The sequence below is a fragment of the Symphalangus syndactylus genome, chromosome 12 (assembly GCF_028878055.3).
Source record: "Symphalangus syndactylus isolate Jambi chromosome 12, NHGRI_mSymSyn1-v2.1_pri, whole genome shotgun sequence".
Taxonomy (NCBI): domain Eukaryota; kingdom Metazoa; phylum Chordata; class Mammalia; order Primates; family Hylobatidae; genus Symphalangus; species Symphalangus syndactylus.
The window spans coordinates 135324033-135341873 of NC_072441.2; the positions used below are offsets into that span (position 1 = coordinate 135324033).

The following is a 17841-nucleotide window of genomic DNA, read 5'->3' on the forward strand; positions in this document are numbered from 1 at the left end:
CTTGCATATCTGAAGTTTCTCTATATTTAAAACATTAAGTGTGTCTATCCAAGATTATATGCACAATAAAGACTTAGATATAAGGAAATACAGAATATTATTTAATACAATGTTGGACAAATGCATTGTGATGGTTTAATGAATAAATTAATGTGTATTTCCCCTAGCTAGACCTTCATAGCCAGGTTTCTACATTATATACATAAATGATATTTTTCTTTCTTTCTTTTTTTTTCTGAGATGGAGTCTTGCTCTGTCGCCCAGGCTGGAGTGCAGTGGCGCAATCTCAGCTCACTGCAACCTCCGCCTCCTGGGTTCAAGCGATTCTTCTGCCTCAGCCTCCCCAGTAGCTGGGACTACAGGCGCGTGCCACGATGTCTGGCTAATTGTTTGTATTTTTAGTAGAGAGGGTTTTCAGCGTGTTAGCCAGGGTGGTCTCAGTCTCCTGACCTCGCGATCCCCCTGGCTCAGCCTCCCAAAGTGCTGGGATTACACGCGTGAGCTACTGCGCCCAGCCATAAATGATATTTTTCTATTGCAAATTACAGTTAGTATCATTCATGATGTCTTAGGTTAGATTCCTTGAGAAAAAGACTCTGAGAGGGAGTTTTGTGGGCAAGAAGTTTTTTGTCGGGTAGGGTAAAGTAGGGGTGTGCTTTTGTGTTCAACCCTAGTGGATAGAAATGGGCGGAGGAAGGATCTGAGCAGTGATACAGCTGCCATACGTATCTCTTCTGATCTCACCTCACCCAACCCCTAGGGAGCTTGAGAGATGGAAGGCGCTTTTCAAATATGTCCCACGTTGAAGAATGGAGCCAGGCCTTTATCCTTGGAATCATTCTTCTGCCTACTTTGCCTCAACAAACTTGAACTCATTTTTCAAGGATGTGGTCAAGTGTTTCTGTATCTGCAAACTCTTCCTTAAAACACTCACCCTCGCCTGGCAGGCAGAGGTTGCAGGGAGCCAAGATGGTGCCACTGCACTCCAACCTGGGTGACAGAATGAAATCCCATCTCAAAACAAACAAACAAACAAAAAAACTAACAAAAAATGCTCACCCTCAGTCAGATCAAATTCCTTCTTCCACTATCCTTCCTATATGAACCATACAGGGGAATAGGAAGAGCTAACATTTATAGCACTTCTCATGTGCTAAGCACTGTGTTAAGCAGTCTACCTGTGCGTGGTTTCAGTTAACTCACAGCATACCTAGACAGGTAGGTACAGATGCTCCTTCATTTAGGATGGGACTACATCCTGATAAACTCATCAGAAGTTGAAGATATCCTAAGTCGAAAATGCATTTAATACACCTAACCTACCAAACATCATAGCTCAGCCTTGCCTATCTTAAACATGCCCAGAACAATTACATTAGCCTACAGTTGGGCAAAATCATTGATCATAAAGCCTAAATAATAAATAATAAAATGTATTATTTTATAATAACATGTTGAATCTCTCATGGAAGAGTATTGTACCACATATTGCTAGTCTGGGAAAAGATCAAAATTCAAAATTCAAGTATGCTTTCTACTGAATGCATATTGTTTTCACACCGTGAAGTCAAAAAATTTTAAATCAAACCATCTTAAGTCGGGGACTGTCTGTATTGTTATTATCCCCATTTACAGATGAGGAAACTGAAGCTCAGAGAGATTAAGCAATCTGCCTAACTAAAACCGTTGAACTAGTGAGTGGCAGGGCTGGCCATTTAACCCCAGACAAGGGAGCCCACATTTTTTTTTTTTTTTTGAGACAAAGTTTCGCTGTTGTTGCCCAGGCTGGAGTGCAATGGCGTGATCTTGGCTCACTGCAGCCTCCGCCTCCCTGCAGCCTCCACCTCCCAGGTTCAAGCGATTCTCCTGCCTCAGCCTCCCAAGTAGCTGGGATTACAGGCACACAGCACTACGCCCAGCTAATTTTTGTATTTTTAGTAGAGATGGGGTTTTGCCATGTTGGCCAGGCTGGTCTTGAACTCCTGACCTCAGGTGATCTGCCTGCCTCAGCCTCCCAAAGTGCTGGGATTACAGACGTGAGCCACCATGCTGGCGGGGAGCCCTTACTCTTAATTGCTATTATGCTATACTGCCCCCTAGCTACTGCTTTTATCTTTGTACTCCCAGCCCTTAGCATAATACCTAACCTAGAATTAGCACTTAATAAATATTTACTGAATAAATAAATATTCATTTCACTAGCCTTTCTAGCATATTTTATTTTAGAAAAAGATCAACTCCAGATGAAATTTGTAGAAATAAGGGTGGTATATTTCATGGTAGCATGGAACAAGAAGCCCCACTAGAAGAGTTAAGCTTGGCTATACTTAACACTGCAGAAAAAGAGATCTGATGGGGGCAGTGGACAGAGTGTAGGCCATAAATTAACTGCTAAATAGTTAAAAAGGGAAATACTTTACTTAAGTACATTAAAAGAAACTTTGTGTGCACGCATGTGTGTGTGTGTGTGTGCACATGCCTTTTTAGCATATTTTGCTTTAAGAATCATTGCAAAAAGAAACTTTTTTTTTTTTTTTTTTTTTTTTTTTTGAGACAGAATTTTGCTCTTGTTGCCCAGGCTGGAGTGCAATGGCTCAATCTCGGCTGACTGCAACCTCTGCCTCCTGGGTTCAAGTGATTCTCCTGCCTCGGCCTCCCAAGTAGCTGGGATTACAGGCATGCACCACCACACCCAGCTAATTTTTTTGTATTTAGTAGAGACAGGGTTTCACCTTGTTGGTCAGGCCGGGCTGGAACTCCTGACCTCAGGTGATCCACTCGCCTCGACTTCCTAAAGTGCTGGGATTACAGGCATGAGCCACCACGCCCAGCCGAAACATTTCTTATTTATTCTACCATACTAAAGTGGGGGCAAGCCATGGGTGACTCATGAACATAGATGAGATATAATGAAAACAGCATAAGTCAGTAAGTATTCAAAATAGTTGCTAAAAGGTGGAAATGAGATCCTTTAGGAAAGGTGAAAGATATAGGAATTACAAATAAGTTTCCTTTAAGTAGTAAAGCAACTCTTCTTCATTTTCACTGAAATAGAATATGAGATGACATATTTAAGCAGTCTGTGTGGTGTGTTGGCAAAAGGAGGGATTTCAAAGTCATGAATTGATGTTCAAGTCTTTATATTGCCATTCACTAGCAAAGTGACCTCAGTTTCCCTTGCCTATAAAATGAGGAGGATAATCTCCAACTTTTACATTACAGGGATTTATTAATATAAAATATTACTTCCTTTTTCTGTTTCCTGTTTCTGACGGAAGCCATTGTTCCCTCCTCTGAACTTCTACAGACATCAACATTTTGCCAGTCTTGTTTCATCTATCTCTCACACTTTTTTTTTTGAGATAGGATCTCTGTTGTCCAGGCTGGAGTACAGTGGTGTGATAAGGCTCACTGCAGCCTCAACCTCTGGGTTCAAGTGATCCTCCCACCTAGTAGCTGGGACTACAGGTGTGTGCTACCACGTCCAGCTAATTTTTGTATTTTTTGTAGAGATGGGGTTTTTCCATGTTGCCCAGGCTGGTGGAGAACTCCTGGGCTCAAGTGATCCACCTGCTTCAGCCTTCCAAAGTGCTGGGACTACAGGCGTGAGCCACTGTGCCCGGCCCTCAAATTCTAATTATGCCAACACTGTCATACTCCAGAATTAGATGCCTATTATGTTTGCAGTATTGTCACTTCTTAAGTGAATAGTAGAAACAACAGGTTGAATCTCTTCCTAGTTTTGAAGAACTGATCCACAGATCTGAGCAGTCCTAATTAGTTCTCAGGACTCTCTTCAATGCTTGCATCAAGGCCATTCCACAGATGGTTTTTCAATTACTGCCCAGTAAGCTTTGGAAATGTCTGGAAAGTGTTAAGACTTAGGACTTTGCACCTATGTTTGTCTAATTTTTAAAAAATTGTTTTTTTGTTGAGACAAGTTACTTTCTCTGTTGCTCAGGCTGGAATGCAGTGGCAGAAACACAAATCATTGCAGCCTCAAACTCCCGGGTTCAAGTGATCCTCCCACCTCAGCCTCCCAAGCAGCCGGGACTACAGAGTTTCACCATGTTACCCAGGCTGGTCTTGAACTCCTGGGCTCAAGCGATTCACCCGCCTCTGCCTCCCAAAGGCTGGGATTACAGGTGTGAGCCACTGTGCCCAGCCTGTTTACCTAAATTTAACCTTCACCTACATGTTCTCTTAATCTGGTCCCATTAAAAACTTGGTCCCCAGTGCACTTCAAGCTAGATTTCTCATTGCCAAGTCCTTTGGGATCTTCAGTGTCTTCCATGCTTTGTGATTCCTTCAGAGAGGACTGAGTGCCTTTACTGAATATTTACCATGCTCCAGGGCCTGCAGAGCCTATTGTTCCAGATATTTTTCATTTATTTGGCATTTCAAATAGATTAGGTACACATAATATTTTATATAAAAATTAGCTACTAATAATCCCTTAACCCAAGTTAGCAATATGTCACAACACAGGAAGAGCCTTTGTGGGGACTTAGGGGACTTCAGTTCCAGTTCCAGATTATTCCATAGCATTAATTTGGCAAAAATTTACTTACTTAGGGCCTAGAGGCTGCCACATACAGTGATGGGATGCTAGGTATAGAAGCAAATGAGCATGGCCCTTATCTCAAAAACAGGGACTGTGCTGGGCATGGTAGTTCACACCTATAATTCCAACACTTTGGGAAGTTGAGGCAGGAGGATTGTTTGAGGCCAGTATTTCGAGACCAGCCTGGGCAATATAATGAGACCTTGCCTCTATTAAAAATAATAATAATAAAAGAAAAGAAAAACAGCTATATCTTAACATTCTTTTTAAGTTCCCCACCTTCTGGGGCATGATGTGGTCCATGGCACTTATAAAGTGTTGTCTGAGCCCACAGATCAAGACTGACTGAATTTCAAATTCTGTATTTTTATTTTATTTTATTTTTATTTAGAGGCACTGTCTCACTATGTTGCTCAAGGTAGGGTCTCTCTCTCTCTCTCTCTCTCTGTTATTTTTTTTGAGACAGAGTCTTGCTCTGTCGCCCAGACTGGAGTGCAGTGGCACAATCTCGGCTCACCGCAACCTCTGCCTCCCGGGTTCAAGCAATTCTCCTGCCTCACCTTCCTGAGTAGCTGGGATTACAAGCATGCACCACCACACCCAGCTAATTTTTGTATTTTTAGTAGAGACGGGGTTTCACCATGTTGGCCAGGCTGGTCTCGAACTCCTGACCTCAGGTGATTCACCCACCTCAGCCTCCCAAAATGCTGGGATTACAGGTATGGGCCACCACTCCCGGCGGGTCTCTAACTCTTAGCTTCAAGCAATCCTCATGCCTTGGCCTCCCAAAGCTCTGGGATTACAGGTGTGAGCCACCATGCCCTGCCTCAAATACCTCAGATATTGTATTTTAAAACCTTTCACTATACTACACCAATCATCCCATTCCCTATATCTTCTCGTAATCCCCAAGCAATCTTTCTACCTGAAGATGACACCAGAAATTTGTGTCACTAAAGAGAAAGATTCAGAAAGTGTCTGCACTAGTCAGTACAGGCTCTGTTATGCTATGGTATCAACCCCAAAATCTCAGTGGCCTAATCAGCAAAGGTTGTTTTTCTCGCTTATGCTGTGTCCTTCCCAGGTCAGCTGTGGCTTTGCTGCACATTGTCTTCACTCTGGGACTGAGGCTGATGGATTAGCCTCTATCCAGAACATTGCTGGTCATGAGGACAGCAGGAAAGGAAAACATGGTGCAGCACATTGACTGAGAGCTTCCAGCTGGAAGTGGCTCATACTGTCACTCACATTTCATTAGCTAATGCAAGTCACACAGCCAAGCCTGCTGTCAATAGGAAATTACAATCCAATTCTGGAAGGCACAATAAGTGTTTGGGAACAATTATATAGTCTTCCACAGGGTCTCTTTACCCTTTATTTGTGATACTTGGATGTAAATACACCTTCTCACAGTGCCTCACCCAGGACCTTACGACTCTCATATTGGTGTAAACAATCCTGCTGGTTTAGAGTCTTTGAAGGCAGGAGAGAGGGCTTAGGATCAGACAACTCTGGCTTCAAATCCTGCCTCTGACACTTAAACTACTGAGCCTGTTTCCTCTTCTTTTACATGATGACCATCTTGTAGTTTTACTGTAAGGATTAAAAAAACCAAACAGATGCAAAGGGCCTATTGTGTTGCTACTCACACAAAGAACAGTAAATGTTAACTATTCCCCACCAAACTCCATCTAGCACTGGGGTTTCTTGATGGTTCTTATTTAGCTCATTAGGCATGAAGTAAGCCAATATCTTTACAACTTTAAATAACTGTTTCTTACTACGAAGTTTGTACCAGAATTTCAGGCTCCTTTGGGCTGCAAACCTTGGCTACTTTTTCCTGCTAACCAGGTTCCTTTCTATCATCTCAAAAGATATTGCTAACTAACTGGCAGAGAGATTTTCCTTGATCCTACTCTGTTTGAACATCCTCTGACTCACCCTTCCTAGTGCCACCCAAGTTTCATCTGCACCATTGCTTACACATAATACAAATACTTTATTTACTCTACGCATTTGTTAATGTTTGTTCAGCTGTCTTGGTGCCTTTGTGTCTTTCACTGTGCTTTTAATTAGCTCGGCTGATTCTAAGAGTGGAGGTAAGCCAAGGTTTGAACCAGGTGGTTACAAGGAACATGGAGATGGGTTGCAGGTGGCGGATGGCCGATTGTTACGAATGCACTGGTGCAAATTCATTGACAGCCTAGGAAAAAAATGTATTTTAGGCTAATGCCTTCTACTGGAAAAAAATAATCTAAGCTACTCCTTTCTACTAATAATGATTAAGTAGTAAAGTCTTTGGGAAGGATCACATTTTGCCTTACTAATATAATCTGAAGTTAACACCCAGCTACCAGAGGACAGGAACTCGATGGTTTACATAGAGTGATGTGGTCTAGCTGCATGAGTTAGTTATTCCCATCAGCCACTAATTTTAATGACTACTTATAAGACTATCACTTCTGTGGCCTCTACTTTTATTGTATCTACCCAACCTCTTTGACTTTGCACAAGCTGTTCTCTGCCCCCAGTTGTCTTTCTCTACTCCCAGTCTTGCTTCTGTCTCTGCATGGCAAATTCCTTCTCATTTATTAAAATTAAGCCTTAACTTTACCTTTTAAGGGTGAAGCTTTCTTTGGCCCCAGTGACTGTGCCCCACCCTCCACCTCATCCAATTTTACAGAATTAAGCCTTGCTTCTTTTCTGTTTCCATGGCACAAGTATAAATTTCTACCAAATTGCATTGGGATTAACTGTTTACATGTCTGCTTCTCTTTTTTTCTCTTTTGACTCCTTGGTATTTCGTACAACACCTGGTATAGAGTAGGTGCTTGCTAAATGATTATTGAATGCTATTTAAGTGTGCATAGTGACCAACGCCCAAGCATTTTCCTTAAATAGCAGTCAGTAGTGCTGAGACCTCTCAGATGGCTTATGTATAGCCTTTTAAAAAACCTAATTCAAGAATTATAAAATATTACATAAAGATACCCAGGGAATCTGGAAGGCTCTTCCCGGGCTAGGAATAATAGGAGGCGCTCTCTCGTGTTTTTCTCTCTCCCTCTTGCAAGTCTTGGCTCATTTTAAATTCATTTCTCATTTTCTGATTTCCTCTTACAATAAATACAGAGGGAGAAAAGGATCAGGTGAAGGCTCATTTATCTAAGTGTCTAGGTCATGTGAAGTGTTGAACACTCTGCTGTTGAAGCACTGCCAGTGTCCAATCAAGGTTTTTGTAGGGCTGTTGCAGCCCAGCTCTGGGCTGTGTTCCTTTCAGAGAATTCAGAATTCAGATGAAGCTAGCACAAGATTGCAAACAATACAAAACAATAAAACCACTACTTTATTCCTCTGGACAATCTGTGTCTTTTAAGGATCCGTCCCTTGAGCTGGATAATATCTCCTCTTTGAAGGCTCTCCTGCTCTGCACCCTCCCTTCTAGTGCACTCCCATCTCCCAAGACAGTCAACTACTATACTCTTTTCTGTGCTGACACTGGGACCTTATAAATAATAGTAACAGCTGTCTTGGGGACCTTTATTTTTGGCAGCCTGTGCATGGTCTCTTTTGCTACATAGCTATGATTATTGTTCCCATATTATAAGCAGGGAAACGGAGGCCAAGAGAAACTAAATAACTGATGTAGGCACAAAGGAAGTAAGCTATGGAATATTAGACTTGAATCTAGGTATGCCTTCTCAATCTAGGCTTTAAGCTTTTCTTCCTTACAATGTTCCAGAATTCCCCCTGCTGCTATGGCCATCCTAGCTTTTTATTTGTTTTTTATTTTTCTTAGAGTCAGGGTGTCACTTTGTTGCCCAGGTTGGTCTCAACCTCATGAGCTCAAGTGATCCTCCTACCTTGGCCTCCCAAAGTGCTGGGATTACAGGCGTTAGTTAGCCACCATACCCGGCCTGCTTTATTCTTTTTTTTTTCTTTTTTTGAGGAGGGATACTCCTCCACTTTTTTTAATCTTAAAAAAATTAAAATAAATGTTGTTGTATATATTTAAGGTACACGACATGATGTTATGGGATAGTCAAAAAGTCACTATAGTGAAGCAAATTAACAGAGCCATCATCTCACACAGATATCCATTTTTTTGTTGTTTATTGTGGCAAGAGAAGCTAAAATCTACTCATTTAGCATGAATCCCATATGTAATAAATTTTATTGCCCCTCCACCTTTTAACACCCTGGGACTCATACTTATTTCCTTCCCAAAGCCTGCTGATCCCCACCTTCCCACCTCATTCTGGCAGCTATCCACCTCTGTTCTCTGTCCAGCCCTATCCCATATTAGCTCAGGATGAGCACTTTAGGGAAGTGCCTCAGAATTCCAGACAAGTGAGAGGAGCGGAGCTGCCCAACACTTGTAAGAGGTGGTGCCCAACACTTGTAACGAGTTCAAGACAAGTCTGAGCAACATAGTGAGATTCCATTTCTATACAGTTAAAAAATTTTTATAAAGAAAAAAACAAAAGCTCCAGACTTGGAGCTAAGTCTACTTTCTCTTTCTCTCTCTTTTTTTTTTTTTTTTTAAAGACAGGATCTTGCTCTGTTACCCAGGCTGGAGTGCAGTGGCACAATCACAACTCACTGCAGCCTTGACTTCTTGGACCCAAGGGATCCTCCCATCTCAGCCTCCCACATAGCTGGGACCACGGATGCACACCACCCTGCCGGCTAATTTTTTAGTTTTGTAGAGACAGAGTCTCCCTATGTTGCCCAGGCTGGTCTTGAACTCTTGTGCTCACGGAATCCTCCCGCCTCTGCCTCCCAAAGTGTTGGGAGACTGTAGACAGACTGTACGTTATTTATTTTTTAGAGATGGGGGCTTGCTGTGTTGCCCGGGCTGCACTTGAACTCCTGGGCTCAAGTGATCCTATCCTCCTGCCTCAGCCTCCTTAATAACTGGGATTACAGTCAAGCGCCACTGTGCCCGGCTGAGACTGCATCTTATTTATCTTACTCATTGCTACTATCTGGTTCAAGCCATCATTCTGTACCTGGGTAATGGAGCCTCTGGCTTCCACCATTGTCCTCTTAGGTCTGCTCTTAGCACGGCGGCCAGAGGAGTGATCTTTTGAAAGCACGAGTCAGATCCTATCACTCCTCTGTTCAAAGCCCAGCAGTGGTTCTGTTTCAGCCAAGATTCTTACAGCTCCCTACTTGAGACCCCTCTCTCTGATCTCCTCATTCCGCTCCCATTTGGCCTTCTCATTATTTCTAACACTTCCCGAGGCTTTTGTCTCTGGGCCTTTCCACCAGCTAGCTGTTCCTTCTGCCTGGGACACTCTTCCCCAGACAACTGCATGGCTGACTCCCTCAGCTCTTTCAGGTCTCCGATTTAAAGTCATTTTATATATGAGGCCCATGCTGACGGCTCTATTTAAAATTGCAGGCCAGGCGCGGTGGCTCACGCCTGTAATCCCAGCACTTTGGGAGGCCGAGGAGCGCGGATCACTTGAGTTCGGGAGTTTGAGACCAGCCTGGCCAACACGGTGAAACCCCATCTCTACTAAAAATACAAAAATTAGCTGGGCGTGGTAGCGCGCGCCTGTAATCCCAGCTACTTAGGAGGCTGAGGCAGGAGAATCACTTGAACCCGGGAGTTGCAGTGAGCCGAGATCGCGCCACTGCACTCCAGCCTGGGCGGGAGAGCAGGATTCCCTCTTAAAAAAAAAAATTGCAAACCCCCTTCCTCCAGTTTTCCTCATACCCCTTACCCTGGTGTATTTTTTTTTCCCATAGCACCCAATGCCTTCTAACATATTACATAATTCTCCTACGTTTATCATCTTTCTCCCTATATTAGAATGAAAGCTCTACGAGGGAAGGGTACTTGTTTTCTCTCTCTCTTCTGTTTACTGATACATCCCAAGCACTAAAATAGTGTCTGGCAACCTTAGTAGTGATTGGCAAGTATTTGTTGAGTGAATGAGTACATGAAGCTTCAGAATCTTGCTAGTCTTATAAAGAAAAGGAATATATGAATACTTTGAATCTCCAGTGCCTAGAAATGCTTGACCAAACGGCAGATGTTCAATGTTTACTGAAGGAATTGTGTGCTCAGATCTGCTGGAGGTCTTTATCTGAACCCTTTGAGACTATGTCAAAAAAGTACCCAGGGCCAATTCACTCATGCCTCTCCTTTTCCTCTCATCCAATCAGCCTAGTATTCATCTAACAAATATCTAAGTCTCCAAATATTGAGCCATCCATTGTGAGTTCAAAAGCGTGTTTGGCGCTGCAGGGGAATATGTGACTAACGCGAATGAAGCAACAGCAAATACTACACTGGAATGTAATTAAGTGTGAAATTATAGGGCAGATTATCAGTGCTAATAGTTTAGAGAAAGAATCAGTGAAGACTGACGTAGAGGTAAATTCCAAAGTTCACTCGTCGACCAAACTACCCTTCTAAACGCTCCACCTACTGATAGTAGGACCATAACCTGGGTAGCTACCTTGAGAATCAGAAGGGCCTTTAGAGTTCCAACTCCTTTAAGAAAGAAAGTAAGACCAGGCACGGGAAAGGCCTCCGCAGACATGAGTCTAGCACCTGGGACTCATGAAGTTCTGAAAGGAGGGGTGTCCTGAAGGTCCAAGGCGCCTTTATTGGGGGTGCCGGAATCCGCGGTGTGCCAGGTCGGAAAAGGCGTCCGGTTTCCTGGAGAGGAGGCTAAGGTGCCAGGCGCTTCGGTGAGGTGGCGGAGGTTGGGGGGCGGGGGAGGGCAGAAGGCATCATTCCTTCGGGGAATGGGGCCCCAGGTATCCGTGGGCAGGGTCCAAAGCCACCGATCCCTACTGTCCTCAACTGCGGGGTTGCCTCCGCCGCCTTTGCTCCCCAGACGCCACTCCGAGGCACAAAGACCCCAAGTCGCTCGGAACTGCCGGCTGCTAGACGACACCGGATGCGCCGAGGCAGAGCCCCGGGAGTCTCAGGGAACTACTTGTCCCAGCGGAGGGATCCCGCGTGCGTCGAAGCGCCCGTGGCCGCGCAGGGACTTGACGCCGCTGACGCCGGGCGGGCGGCCTAAGCGACGTCACAGGAGGCGGTGGCGGCGAGGGCGGGAGGGGGATGCGGGTCGGGAAGTAGTTCCGGGTGCGCGGCCCCGGATGTTGGCTGCTCTTGCTGCCGCCGCCGCTCTCGGCGCTGCTCGGGGCCTCGACCGCTCGCAGTAGGCACCGTTGGGACCTTTCCCGGGGGGCGGAGACGCACGCAGCGGCCGGGGGCTCGGCCGGGCCGTCCCGGCCTGCGCAGCCTGAGGTAAGTGCCCGCCGCCGGGGCGGCCGGGCCTGGGCGGCGGGCGAGGAGGCGGGGCTGGGGCATCTCCCGGCACGGAGACAGGGGCTGCCCTCCGCGAGACGCCCTCTCTCTTCTAGCCGCAGCCGTGCTGCGGGTTGGGCGGCGGGCGGGGCAGGGGGCCTGGGCCCGGGCTGGGGCCTGGCGGGCGCCGAGGGCTGGGTTCGTCCCTCCCCCGCGGCGCTGCTTCTCAGCTGCTGCTGCCCCTCAGCCGGGAAGCAGCGGCTCCGCGTCTCCCGCCCCTCCCCCAGGCCGGGCCCCGGGGAACCAGACGTGGATCCCGGGGGCGCCTAGTCCGAGGGCAGCGACCGTCTCCTTCCCTCCATGACCTGTCCCCTGGTCTGGGCTAGCCCCCGACCCTGGCACTCTGCGTCTTCTTCCCTTTAAGCTTGGGGGCGCTTTTCTGCCGGCAGGGCGGGCTGTACCTCACGCCTTGGAGTGGCCCTTTGGGGAGAAGAGGCCCATGCGAGGGTGCCTGCGTTCCCGCCCATCCTGTGTCTGTGTCCTTTGCTGGGATTAGGGCAAAGGCAGCCGTTCCATGCGGACGTGTTGCTGTCCTGTGTGTGTTGCATCCTGCCCACGTGGTAGAGTGTCTCCCGCCCCCCCCCCCCCCCAGCTCCATTTTTGCAGCTGGTGAGGAGGGAGGTTAACGGGATGGTTTTTCCTCTGTGATTTCCTCCGGGTGGCATGGAAGGTGTTAGGGTCAGTTTGCTTTGCCGAGGCCCACTGTTGGTTAGATGAAGAATGAAGAGTTGTACTCTGAAATTGAGGCCAGTAGGGGACATAACAGGGCTTAGTTTCATTAACATCTTTTCTCCTCTTCCATTAGCTGCTCTTATTCTTTTCTCTATTGCTTAATCATAGAGGATAAGTGCTTGCTACGGATGCATTCAGGTGTATAGTTTTCATTTCTCTGTTTTGCTTTTTGTGTGTCTGGTTAGCAAAGGTTTTACTATTCCGTGTTGGTGCATTCCACGTCTATGTTGTCCCTAGTTGGATTCCTGAATGAGTTAGACCCATTCACTCTAATTCCTGAAGGAGTTAGAGATTGGTGGGCACCTTTTTGGTCTTTTTCTGAGATTTATTTGTGTGTTTTTTCTTCCTTCTGTTTTGTTTCCCAGTGAAAAAGCGTGATGTCATAGGAACGTTACACGCATAGCTCTTTTTCTCACAAGGCAGCACTAGTTTCACCTAGTCGCTTATTTTGTAGAAGCTCTTTAACTTCACTTTTCCTCTTACTCTGTTGAGTACCCATTGCACTCTCTTTTTTGAAACTGGTTTGAAACATGTTTTGAGTAGTTTTTTTCTTAATGTCTCTTCCAGATTAGGGTTTCCATCTTCTGTTTTGCTGTTTTGAGACCACAGATTGTTCCCGCAGTAACAGTGAGAGAAGCCTATTCCTCCTGGTCCCTAGCAAATATTTATAGAAAAGCAGTAACTCTTCTCTCTTTTTCTGAGTGGCATGTATTATATAGATGTGATTAAATTTTTTAGTTTCTTAGATAAATAGGAGGATTTCTCTTTTTGCTTTTGTGTCTCGGAATTGAGGTGAATCTTCTTGGTTTTGTGCTGCTGAGGACAAAACTGGGAAGTTTCTTATGCTTTCATTAGATTTTTTTTGGATGAGCCTAGAACGTGTTTATTTTGGCTCTTTTTTGTTCATTAGTTTGGGTAAAATAAAAAAACTTAATGTTTCAAAGTCACTTATTAGATTCCAAAGTGGCCTGCATTCTCACTTTGTTTTTCACATTGTACATTCTTTGAGTATATTTTTGACATTTTTTTCCTTTTTTTCTGGTACAGTTCGTATATTCCCTTTCCTTCTATGTAGAATGAAAATATTTAAATATAGATTTTAGATTATATCTGCTTTCATTTTGCTAAGTATGGGTGGGGCAGTGGAAAATGGAGAATGCTGTTCTGATACATACTGAGGCTTTTTTTTTTTTTGGTAAGTCAGCATTTGTGTACTTTGTAAAGTACCGTGTTATGTATGTGTGAAGTAGTCTGTATGAAGAGACAAATAAGATATGTGGTCTCTTGGAAAGCTTCAACTTATGTCGAAAGAACAGAGTTTCTTTTTCTGTTGGGGAAACATCTGCATCATTCAGAATTACCAAACTGCATCAAACTTCTCCTTGGGATAACAGTACAACCAAGGTCAAAAGTGTATGGGACATTTGAGAAAAGATACAAATTTCCAAAGGGAAAGAGGTGTATTTCAGGAGAGTGAAGGGGCCTGTGCATAGCGAGAGAAGTGGCAATGTACAAATGATATCAAGGAGCTTGACTGTCAGATCATCTGTGTCGGTGAATAATAATAAATGAGTTTAGGATTGGTGAGGGGGTATTGGTGGAGGATCTTTCAAGGATAGAGGGTTTAGTTTGATAGGGTACCACAATGGGTTCTAAAGAATGACAGTAAGATGATGCGTCTTGTTCCTGAGGAAGGTTTTTGTATCAGCTGAGTGTTCTGGGAGTGGAGAGACTGATTAGAATGCTTATGGAGAATTTTAGGAATAAGCTGATGAGGGTCTGATATGAGATAGTGGTTGTAGGAATAAAATGATAGCTAACGTTTACTTACTGTATGGCAGATATTGTTCTAAGCGCCTTACGTGTGTTTAATTCATTAAATCTTCATAATAAGGTATTAAAATCAGAAGGGACTTTGGGCAAGTTACTTAACCTTATGCATGTAAGTATTCTCATATACAATGAAAGGTTAGATGAAAGGTAGATTTTGCAGTGACCAGGGATATAGATGCTAGTAAAACACATCAGTGGATGTGTGTTGGGAGGTTAGTAGTGTAATGAAGAAAGAGCTTTGAGGTTTGGAATTTTGGGTCCTGTAATAGGCCGATAGCATTCTGAGAAGAACCAGAAAGTGCATCATTTCCAGGTTAGGAAGATTTTCTACAAGGGCAGGGTGTTGACAGTTTCAAATGCGGTGTAGAAGTTCAGAAACAGTGACTACAATGAAAAGACAATTGAATTAAACCAGAGGAGATAATTTGTAACCTTAGAGAGAAATTTGAAAGGAGGGGTAAGAATAGATGCCGGATTTGTTTTTCACAGGATTTGTAGAGACATTAGGATCTGATATGGTAATTATTAGTATTTCCTTAAAAAAAGAAACAAACTTAGGTTCCAAAGCCAGTGATTTTATACTTTAACGCTTCTCTCCTTAAACTTTTATTCTTTTTTTTTTTAAAAAACAGCTTTCTTGAAGTATAATTCACATACCATTTCATTCACACATTTAAAGTATACAAGTCAGTGGTTTTTAGTGTATTCACAGAGTTGTGCAACCATCACCACAGTCATTTTCAGGACAGCATTTCAAAAAGAAGCCTTGTACCCATTGGTAGTCACTCCCCGTACCCTCACCTCCAGGCAGCCACTAATGTACTTAAAATCTTGTAGAGATGTTGATAATTCCAAATGCCTGTTGTGGGCATTTCATACAACATACGGTCTTTTGTGTCTGGCTTCTTTCACTTGCATATGTTTCAAGGCTCATCCATGTAGCATGTATCAGTATTTCATTCCTTTTTATTGCCAAATAATATCTCACTGTATGAATATACTACGTTGATATCCATTGCTTTAGTTGGTGGGCATTTCAGTTTCTTATTCTTTTATTATTATTATTATTATTATTATTTGAGACAGAGTTTCTCTCTGTCGCCCAGGCTGGAGTGCAATGGCGCCATCTCGGCTTGCTGCAACCTCTGCCTCCCAGGTTCAAGCGATTCTCCCACCTCACCCTCCCCAGTAGCTGGGATTATAGGCGTGCACCACCATGCCCGGCTAATTTCTGCACTTTTAGTGGAGACGAGGTTTCACCATGTTGGCCAGGCTGGTCTTGAACTCCTGACCTCAAGTGGTCTGCCTGCCTTGGCCTCCCAAAGTGCTGAGACTACAGGTGTAAGCCACTGCGCCTGGCCAAGTTTCTTAATTCTTTTAAGCTTCTCCCCATTTTCATTGAATCTTCACCCTGCCAACCCCTCCCATGGCCTTCTTTTAGATTATAACCTCTGCCATGCATTTTGCTAAGCATTGGGGATATAAAGATGAATAAGACATGGCCCTTGAACGTTCATATAATGTTTTATTGGTTTATATACATTTTCTCATACATTCTCTCATTTGATCTCAACAACCCTGTGATAAAGGCAGAACATCTTAAGATGAGCAATTTGAAGTTTAGGTGACCTGCTTAGGGTTGTACACTTAAGTAATTGGTGGAGCAAGTGGGTCTTCTTAGTTCATATTTGTGCTATTTCCACTACTCTGTGCTGCTATTTTAACTTAAAGATTCTCATGTAATTTCCAGGAGACTTAGAGGGACTGGAAAATGTACTGACTCAAAGAATCATTGTTTTTGTTTGTTTGTTTGTTTGTTTTGTTTTTGAGACAGGGTCTCACTCTTGCCCAGGCTGGAGTGCAGTGGCGTGATCATGGCTCATTGCAACCTCAACCTCCTGGGCCCCAGTGATCCTCCCACCTCAGCCTCCCAAGTAGCTGGGACTACAGGTGCACGCCACCATGCTCAGCTAATTTTTGTATTTTTTGTAGAGAAGTGGTTTCGCTATGTTGCCCAGGCTGGTCGCAAACTCCTGGGCTCAAGTGATCCGCCAACCCTGGCCTCCCAAAGCGCTAGGATTACAGGCGTGAGCCACTGCACTCAACCCACTGATTTTCTTCCGGACTTAAAATGAAGATTTTTTTCCCTAGATTCTGCCACTTGTTTGTTCTGTGTTTTAGACAAATCATTTCATGTTTCTTTTCTTTCAGAACTTTCATGGAGTTCATGTGATGATAATGATAATGATAATAATAGCTAACATTTTTTGAAGCCTCACTATGGGCTTAAAAGTGTTCTAAGTACTCTACATTCATTATCCATATCTTACAACCCTTAATATTTTATAAATTTTATAAATATATTTTAGATTTTATAAATTTATTGTAGTTGTAAATTTTATAAATATGGTAGTTTTACAGATGAGGAAATGGGCACAGAGAGGTTAATTTGACTATGGGAACATAGCTAGGAATGGTAAGAGCCAGGATTTGAACCCTTGTAGTCTATTTTCAGAACTCTGTGGCTCTTAATCACTACACTGTTCTGTTTACTGTGTTATAAATTAATAGAGGATAATATTTCAAGTAAGGGCATGACCAGAATATGAAGATTTGATTTTGAATGTAGTTGGGGAAACAGTTAAACAGCAATTTTAACTTGACATCGCATCCACATTTCTTTTAAAAGTGGACTTAACACTACAGTATACAAAGATACATATTGTTTAGACATTTTTTTGTTTGTCCCTGCTCAAAGCTTCTCAGCTCAGAAATTACATTATTTTCACTGATGTTCACTGTTGGCTTTGTTAGTCACTTAGCTTTCCACATTGCCACTATTCAGAAACCTTGGCTTGAGACAGCTAAAGCTCACTTTTACCTCTCTCCTCAGCCTTCCTTTAACTGTGAATTTTTGTTTTCCGTTTTGAACAGTTAGCCTTTCAGTCCTAGAGGGAGTTATTCTTTACCTCTTCCACTCCAAAACCCAGAAAACACCACAGTGGCATTTTATAACAACTGTCAAAAAATTTGACCATCTTAATTGGCATAACATGATTTTAGTGCACAAATAAGAACCAAAGCATAGTGTTTTGGTTAAAGAGATTGACTTACTCTGAAATTGGAAAAGGCATCTGCTGTACAGGATTTTTGATTTAATGGAATTTGTTACAACCAGATCAGCAGAGCATTATTACTGTGGGCCATCTGTTGGGATATGGAAATAGCTTTGTTATATGGAACCGGATGTTGTTTTTATATTTATAACAATGACATTCTACTTACTTTAAGTAACCTTTTGTAGTTAGGTACCTTTGGCTGCCATTCTATTTGACATGTATATCAACTGATAACCTGAGAATGTGATGTCTTTCAAAGT

General features: G+C 43.5%; 1 protein-coding gene across 11 annotated transcripts in view; it reads left to right on the forward strand.

Annotated features, from left to right (window-relative positions):
• FOXJ3 (forkhead box J3) overlaps nt 1–17841 on the forward strand; it is a 203745-nt gene that overhangs the window by 36390 nt on the left and 149514 nt on the right. For 8 of the 11 annotated variants that reach the window (XM_055255473.2, XM_055255476.2, XM_055255481.2 and 5 more), the window contains exon 1: nt 11658–11837. The exons of 1 other annotated variant lie outside the window; for it this stretch is intronic. The gene's annotated coding sequence lies outside the window, so the exon portion shown is untranslated. Of the gene's footprint in view, nt 1–11617; nt 11838–17841 lie in introns of those variants that run through there. 2 more of the 11 variants (XM_055255483.2, XM_055255480.2) reach the window with 2 other exon arrangements.